The 9,642-nt window shown below is 36.2% G+C and overlaps 1 non-coding gene across 1 annotated transcript; it reads right to left on the minus strand.

The window, feature by feature from the left end:
• Positions 1 to 4,718: 4,718 nt before the first annotated feature.
• Positions 4,719 to 4,820, minus strand: LOC149227419 (U6 spliceosomal RNA). The gene has a single exon (XR_016248592.1). It is a non-coding gene; the product is annotated as a U6 spliceosomal RNA (small nuclear RNA).
• Positions 4,821 to 9,642: the final 4,822 nt, after the last annotated feature.

Consider the following 9,642-nt stretch of genomic DNA (forward strand, 5'->3'; position numbering starts at 1 on the left):
AATTAAAGCTAAATAATTACACCAAGACAAATTGATCTTGGCTCCTGGCAAAAATTGAAACTCGAATTTGATCTTGGTGCAATATGTGGTTATCTAGAGCTGGAAGATTGGTGCTATGTAAAGTGGTTTTGAAAACGATTCTAGTTTATTGGGCACCCCTTAACTTGGATTCCCATTGGAATTCTTCATCGTATAAAACAGTTAACTCTTCGGTTCTTATGGGCTGGAAAAATGGATAAAATTCCTTTTTTCCTTGACTTCTTGGTCCTCCATTTCCCTTACAAAATTACTAGGAGGGTGGGGCTTAAAATACTTATTGCTTGATCCTCCATTTCCCTTCCAAAATCACTAGGAGGATGGGGCTTAAAAAACTTAGTTTGTTTTCACAAGAATTGGAAACCAAGAATGTATAGAAGCTTATATAGGGAAATGGTCTTGGGCGCAAGTTATGCTCGGAAAATATTTTTCTCCAAACAATCTCCTGGATTGGATTAGAGCTTCGATCAAGACAACAAAGTGGATCAATCATTTGCAAGGAAATTGTTCAATCTTTCTCGATTGTTGGGAGTGGGATTCACTTGAATGTTAGAAATGGAACAATATTTCTAATGGGAAAGGACCCTTGGATAGGGAGTCAAAATAATCAAATTCTTCCTAAACCAATAATACAAAAATAGAATGAGGAGGGGTACTATACCATAAATCATATTGCAATCAGGAACTTTGTTAATGGAACTCAAGGTTGGAAATCAACAACTTAACTAAATCTTAAGGTAATTTGGATATAAGTATGGGAGAGTTATAAAATTCGTTAATTCTCTTTCTGGTCACAATCTTTGAGGATGGTGATCTCCTAATTTGGTATCCTAGTCCCTTGGGAGAATATCTTCAGAAGATATATTTCAATGGACCTATCAGGTGTCTACTTTGGTTGGAAAAATCTTCAATTTGGTGATTTGAAAGGAAATACAATTTTGAGAGGGATTATCCTATACTTGACAAGGGGTTACAGTGGAAGAATGTCTAAAACCCTAGATACAAGACATGCATAAAAATAAAATAAAATACCTCCCTTTGGTCATTGCACATGGCATCTTGCTTGAAAGGAACCATGTTATCTTTGATAATCATGGAAACTCTTACCTTCTTGTAGCCATGCAAGGTTTGGCACTTCATCATTGCATCTCTCTTCAATAAAAAACTCTCTCTATTGCTCGAAAAAGTCTGAAACAAAAATTCAAAAGGACATGCCACAAGATTTTTTTTATGGTGCTTTTCAGTTTACTCCACCAATTGGGGGAGTTGGTGGTATCTTATACATATCTGAATCTCATTATCTCTCCTTCTCTTCTAATATTGGGCAAGCCTCAAATACTTATGGCCATATTATCTGCTCTTAAACTTATGATACAACTAGAAGTTCACAAAAACATAAATACACTACATATTTATGGTGATTCAAAATTAGTAATTGATTGGATGAATGATATTTCTAGGCAAGGAATTATACTTTGCTACCAATCTACCAAAAATTCATTTCCAACGTTACATTACCTACCTTTGTACTTTTTTCCCACATTTATATAAACATGAATTCTAAAGTTGATAAATGTTGAAAAAGTGGATTGTTGTTGGACCTAGGCCACTGGAAGATTACAAAATTTATTGAAGGTCGATGCTCAAAATTTTTTCTCAACCCTTCGGAATGGCTAATGGCAATACCTTTAGTTTTTCCTATCGATGATAATTTTTGCTATGAAGAAAATGTTTGACAATTTACATACATGTTCATAATCGATAATCATTTTTTGAGTCAAGACAATTGTAACACCCTCCTCCCACATCTACCCAAGTAACCTACCAACTGGGATAAACATGTGACGAGAGGCTACTATGATTGGATTCAACCTCCTATGTGACCTTAAGGAAGGGGAATTGATGAAAACACAACATGTAGACCTTCCACATCAACTACAGGACTCCCGTGAACCATCCCAATCACTTAGGTAGCTAGCCCCTGGGTCCCACTAAGGTTTTTTACCACTTGACCCTCAAACGCTCCTATGATATGGACTTAACAATTCCCATGAGGCTTTGGACGCTCTCATGACAAGGCATGCTAGCGTCCAAGGACTATTTTGCTCAGTGTTGTGCCAGCGTCCCCAGGATTTGAGCCACTTTTTCAGGCCTCTAGCCCAGGTTGTTGCCCAGAATTGAATGACACCTTTAGAATAGAAAGATAACAAGGAAACAATGATGGACATGAAAATACTTGAACAAGCCCTTAACTGGACCCTTACTAGCCATTACAGGCATTTCGTCAAAGATATCACAAATATGTAATCTATAGGTGTAAACAACATATTTAAGCATATGGGTCTCATACTTATATGAGAATCACTATGAAGCATTGTTCCCTTATATCATTTGTTGCATTATCATCTATTAGGTCATAGATACATTGTTCATTCATTTACAAGTAAAAACATGATGAGAGACATACATAGCCACTGTCATAAAACATATACATAACCAACATAATAGCAACAAAAATACCAAGGAAATCACAGCCATATGATCCACATATAAACTAGTATAATACTCATAGAATTACAAGGAGAAATAACCTCATATTGAAGAAGCAAAATCTAAATGCGGGATGGGACTACCACGTTCCATCCAACCTTTGAATGGTTAAGCCAAATCTCTCTTCAACTATTCACCCCCGTGCCATATTTCAAGAATGGATGTGGGAATCAAACCAAAAGAACCAACCAGGGCATCCCGAGGCTAAACCACCTCACCCTCATCAATAGAAACCAGGATTTACTGTAATCCATCCTGGATCACTAGGCCAACAAAATAAACATGTAATAACAGGCTTTACCATGATCTCCACCCGATCATTAGGCAAAACAAGCATGGATGCCACCAGATTTCTCCCCCTACACTGTGAGGAATTTTCCTGCCTCCTAGTTTCTCAGGCTTTACCACAATCCATAGTCTGATCCAGGGATCACTAGGCCCTAAACCGAGACACCACCCTCTAGGATTTACCGTATATCTTGCTATTCATTGACAATGATTCCTAGGCCTAATCAAGGGAAAACACCTCTTGGATTTATCGTATATCCCGCCATTCACCGACAAGGATTCCTAGGCCCACCAAGGCAACACAAAATCTGGCTTTACCGCAACCCACAATCCGGTTCAGGGGTTACTAGGCCATGTGTTCTATCATTCAGAGATCCACCTCACTCAGCTTTGAATCCATCCGGCAATCCAACTCAACTAAAACATGAGAACCCCATCACACCATGGCTATCCGAAAATGGCAAGGCTAGGCTGAAAACACTATTGCACCAGGAAAAACCCACACCATAATATAAAAAGAACCACATGCAATACGATGCATGCCAAATCTTGCAAGGAAAATATAGATGTAAACCAATAACTGCAAATAATATTGTTGTAGTTGCTTGATCTTGCTCTTCCTTGCTTTGCTCCTTCCTTCCTCTTGCCTTATCTTCCTTTCTTGATCTAATGCCAAAGTGCTCCAAGAAAAATCTAAGTGTCTAAGAGAGAGAGAGAGAGAGAGAGAGAGAGAGAGAGAGAGAGAGAGAGAGAGAGAGTAATTAGAGAGCTCCAAAACTGAACTGAACAAGTTTTCCAATTGATCCTGAGAAGCCTTTTTATCCATGAGGCCTCTATTTTCTTCGTTTTCCATTATTTTCCTTCACTTTCCTCCTCAGATGCAACCTGTGACCCTCCACCTTCCTTTTTATCCTAATTTCCATTATTTTCATAAATAAATGTGCCAACAATTCCATTTTGCCTTTCCAAAGCCTTAGTCATTGCCTTTGCCAATTTCCTTTAGCCATAATAACCGAAATGAACACCCACTAGGATGTCTTGCCCACCATTCAACTTGGAATATGTGTCCCATCAACCGTGGTCTTATATATTTTTACATGTGTTTTTATCCAAGGCTGTTACAACAGTCTTTTGTATGGAGTATTAAAGAAGGAAAATTAATGAAAGACTTTATATGAAAATCATGGATGGTGAGAAACCTAAATAGGTTTTTATATACATACTTTTTGAGGATGTAGAAAATACATATTGTTTTTTTGTATACATGCTTATAGCTGATAACAATACAGATCTGCAAGCCATGTGTGCTAAGATATTGTAATAAAACAAGAACTATTTGCAAGATCCACAGAGCTAACATAAGCTTCTTCTTGGAAGCATAGACATGGATTTTAGCTAGTGGAATGCTTAGGCATACATGGATGTAATCTTATTTTCTATAAATAACATTACAACTTTTTCCCTTGGAAATACACACATTTATCCAAGGAAAATACAATACTTTATTATTGACATAAAATGAAGTACAATGCGAATGTGCTTACAATACAATCATTGGATTAAAATCCTTTATCACCTATATTTGTAAACTGAAAGAGTGCATGTACTCTTCACCAATGATTCACATTAAAAATCTATAATATATGTGTTTTTCACCTTTGATGTCACAAAAACATTGGCATGAATGTAAGAAAAGAGTAATTGTCACAAGTCATAAAAAACAAAAGTTTACCCACAATTCTTCATGGCCGCAAAGTTAGGTTGACAAAAAGTCCTTCACGCTAACTTGAAGCATGGATACTTTTCCATTTTCATGAAACAATATCAAATAGTTTCTTGTTGGTAAAATTGGTGATCGTTTCTCAATTTGTGCATGTCATGCTTGTGCAGGGCTATGCTAATCTTATTTGTATCTTTTCAATTTTATCTGATATTTCCAAAAAAATGAAAAATCATATTCATATTAATTGTAAAATTGATATAGCCCATGGGAAGTAGAATTGACGGTGATGGGATGTACTATTAAGACACTATGTGATGCGAAAGTCATTGGTTTGAAACTCTGCGGGCAAAAATCTGGCCATGTTAAGGGCTCGTGTGACCGAGACCAAATACTATCTCAAAGTGATTTTGATGACTTAAATACCCTTGGATCACGATTTCTCAAACTAAAAATTAAACTTATCATCATCTAAAAAAATCACACAACTTAACCAACAATTTTTTTTTATAAAATTTATATAAAATATTTTTAATAATAATAGTATTTAACATTTATAAAAAATAAAAAAATCAAAACATTATTTTTATATTTTAAATATTATATTAATATATATATATATATTATAAATTCCGTATTATTTTCCAAACATTTTTATTTCTAACATCATTAATTGTCAAGCCCCACTTTGTTACACTTACCGTCACATTACTTAATTATCACACCCAACTTTATTTCCCTCACCTTGCCATTACTCATTTCTCTAACCCAAAAACTTTTGCATTGCTTTCATTGTGCTAATTTTATATCCATTGCCTCTATTATTCCCTATCATGGGATGACATTATAATGATGGCTGCATGGTTTATTTGCTCCTATTATAGCTTTGACTTCGTATATATTTAAATTATTCAATCTTTTATTTTAATCTTTGATTGAAACCCTACAATAACAACATAGGGCCACCACAAAGAAATGTGCATTCAATCATGTGCGACATATACCCATGCCCTTCTTTAGACCCATTAGTGGGTGGATAGAATTCTACGAATTGAAATTCCTCATTCATTCACCCACTCTTCCAACATAACTCTTAATTACAAAGATTTCATTTAATTCTACTATAAGGAAATTAAATAATTTTATTGATAAAGTAATTGAATTAAAAATATTTATAGGAAACAAATTATATATATATATATTAACGAGGGAATTTATAATATTGTTAAAAATATGAATTTACAGTAGTGATTGTTTTCGCTGATTTTCCATTATAGAAATTATATCAGTAATATAAACACAAAATTTTAAGATTTTTTATATTGTTCATGATCTGTTGAACTGATTAGACCAAAAAAAAACTGCAAAGAAAATACTGTATAAACTAAAAAACATTGTTGCATTGTTGGACATTATGTTATAGACATGAGCATATGCCATGTTGCTTTTCATTATGCCAAATTGTTCTCTTGATCTGGTGGTCGGGGTTCTCCATTTATGCTTATTGTGGAGGGATCTATGCTTGTGATTCACTTGGTCAAGAGTGTGATTTTCTTGTTTATGTTGTCCATTAGTTTAGCCATACAAATGATGATTTCTTGTTGAGTGTCAACCCTGTCTGTGAGGATCCTTCCCATTAGAGTTTTTGTGTGCCAATATAGGTTGACAATTTGCATATAGGTAGAATCTCTAACTCTGGTGGAGTTTCCTACATATGGGATCCAATCTTTGGTTTCCTGGTCCATGTGTGTGTCAGGAATGAACATTCAAGATTGTTTAACTTGCTCCTCCACGTAAGATATTTCTTTGTGGGAAACTTCAAGGATGGCATGCCTATATCTTTTCATGGTTGCCTCAGTGGAAGATTGATCATAAGTTCCCTTAAGATATGTGGGACATAATTTGGGAGAGGGGGGAGGACTAGGTCACCCCCTTTTGCCATAATGAGAAGGCCTAACAAGTCGACACTTAACCATGTTGGGGTCAATAAAACCAATGGAGTTAATATGGGGGAGGGAAAGACACAAAATATTGGTGAATGAGCAGGGAGAAACAAAGGAGGGCTTGGAGAAGGAGAGAGGAACTAAAGCAGAGGAGAAGAATAATGAAGGAAGGACCTGGCCAAGAGGGGAAGATAATAGTAGAGGAAGGGGAACCAATGACAACACTAGAGGTTGACAATGAAAATACAAAGCCTCTAGGGGTAATTAATAGAGATTAGGGAAGAATGAAATTGCTTAGATAAACAGGACCCAACAAAGGGAGAGAGATCCAGATACCGAAAGAGCCCATAAAAGACAAAGAACCAAAATTATATGATGCAAGATTTAGACATAATTGCAGGACATAAGCACAAAGAAACTGGACCTGAATGAGTTGGTCATGCTGTAAGGGATTACACATAGTGGTGAGAGTAGCATGGGGCCGTTTGTTGAGAAATCTATAGGGCAACAAGTGTAGGTGATTTCTCTTACTTTGATAACTAGTTGTGATGTATTTTTACTTTACTTGATTGACTTCTTCTTTTCTTATTATTATTAGCGTTCTCTATCATCAAACAACTACCAAATCATAACGGACAACGAGACAATAGGACATAAGATATAGGTGATCACCTAGGGCCAAAACCTCTTCAAATGAGAGGAAAACCCACCAGAATCCTTCTCTTCTTATAGAACTTCATTTGACGAATTCCAAGACCTATGACCCTTGACTAAGACCATTCAAGACCAAGTCATCCTTCCTTCTTGATGAGCTTTTCTTATACAACTTCCAACAACAAACTTCTACCTTCTAGCAACTTCAACCCGAACAACAATTTCTACAACTTCGACCTAGCAGCTTCACAACTTCAACCTTGATGCAGCTTCAACAGCTTCGACATAGCAACTTCACAACTTCAATCTAGAGGAAACTTCACAAATAAGACCTTGCAGCTTCACAAGTTCGATGCAACTTCAGAATTTGTCTAGCCCATAAAATGTAGAAATCCTAATGAAAGAGAGAGAGGAAGAGAGAGAGAGAGGCCCAAAAACTTTGATCTTGATATTCTTCTTCATCCTTTTCTAACTTCTATCTTGAGTAGATCAAACTTGCTTGAGTGAGTGTGCAAATGAGGTCGAATTCCTTCTTATTTAAAGGCTTGTGAGGGGTACAAATTGCTATATTGAGGCCAACTTATCCCTTCATGTAGGTTGGCTTGATCTCTGTGCCATGACGAGGTCTTGGAGGGTCTTCTGACTCTATTTTGACTCAATAAATTTTTCTTCACAATATGTAACATGCCCAAATGGGTCTTCAATACATGAAAATGACTTAATTGACTTTATGACAAGCCTAGAAGCACTCAATGGGTGCTTGACCTAAAAAAAAATTTCCCTTGAGCATGGAACCATGCCTCAAGAAAACAAATAATAATTTTTTTTTTACTTTTCATTAAATAGATGAAATCACGATTACATATGTCATTATGAAGACCAAACCTATTTACATATTTTAACACTCCCTCTTAACTAGGGAAGTATTCATAACACATACAAGGTACTTGGACATTCTCAATTTGAAGAATTCTCATAAGAAGAGTTGTATTGGTAACCCATCTATATAGCATCATGTCATCCAACATTGTCACATAGAAAGGCCTTGACTAAAAACTCTATCTCTCCATAAGATCAAAGCACAATGCTCGCAAGATCAATGATTTATAGACACCCTCATCATTGTCTTTCTTGGAACATACCCCACGTGAGTTCTCTCAGAATATGTTCCACAAGGACTATTCTTATCTTGGATTCCCAGTCCTCAAAGAATATCGATCCTCTACGACTACTCTTATCTTGGATGCCCCACCACATCCTCAAAGAGTATCAGATGCAAGATGCTTACCCAATCTTCCATTATATATTCCCAGGTGAAGACAAGAATGATGTGTCTATCTCTCCCTCTCAATTAGGGAGGATATGCCCATTTCAGTGAAGGAATGTACCCAAGCTCCCTTTTAATCAAGGACTTGACCAATCTCCCTCTTGACTAGGGACTTGCTTCCAAAAACTCTTTAGGTGGAGATCATGGGACAACCAACTGCTTGAAGAGATCCTCCTTTCGATATCATGAACTTCTTTTTCTTTATTTAGGAGTCTTCATATTTTTGGGACTTCTTCGTAGGGCATCGACCATCCATCACTCTCATTCATGAATCATGTTAGTCATGTCATCCTTTCTTTCATTGGAAAGTGATCCGTTAGCCCATAAATGACCTTTCCTTCATACCTTGCTACCTTCTTTGCATCACGTTTCCTTCAAGATATTTTATCCTACCACATGAGTGTCAGTTGTAGATGACATCTACAACTCTTCCTTTGGTAGACCTGCATTAGCCCATCCATATATTGTTCAAAAATAGAAAATTAACATTAAATACACAATACTTTTCTGATGGTCTTTCATCATGACAACTGCTTATTTGCATCAACATCCTGCATATTTATTGACACATTTCCAAAAATATATACAATGTCAAGGGTCTCTTTCTTTTTTAGACTTTATCAGGATCTTCATATATTTCCCATGGAGATATCATAGTCAAATATTTTAGTCCTTGGATGTTGATTTCCTTCTCCATAGTTGCATTTTTCATGATCTCTTCCTTTATTTATTCACACATTCCTTCCTAGGAACTTGCAATCATAGTCCTTCGACTTCGTCAACCACCTCATATTTCATATGAGGACATATTATGTTGATTTCATCTAGCCAATGTGTGAACCATGCCTTCATGCATCCTTTCACAGGATGAGATCCTTTCCTTTGATTAAGCTCTTGAGGTAGAGAAATCATTCATGATAGTTGCAACAATATGACATGACTCTATTTTATCAAGTACAAGCATACATACCTCACCTCTTTCTTTTGGTCATCTAGACTTCCTTCAACAACTTCCTTGATTGCAATAACTTCAATCCCTTGACTCGATTCACTTCTTTTGACATCATACCATCATCCCATGAATCCCATACAAGTTGGAATTCCCGGCGAGACACTTGCTTCTT

Source organism: Pinus tabuliformis, chromosome J (genome assembly GCF_031772625.1).
Source record: "Pinus tabuliformis cultivar Carrire ecotype Pingquan chromosome J, CPIR1, whole genome shotgun sequence".
NCBI classification, from domain to species: domain Eukaryota; kingdom Viridiplantae; phylum Streptophyta; class Pinopsida; order Pinales; family Pinaceae; genus Pinus; species Pinus tabuliformis.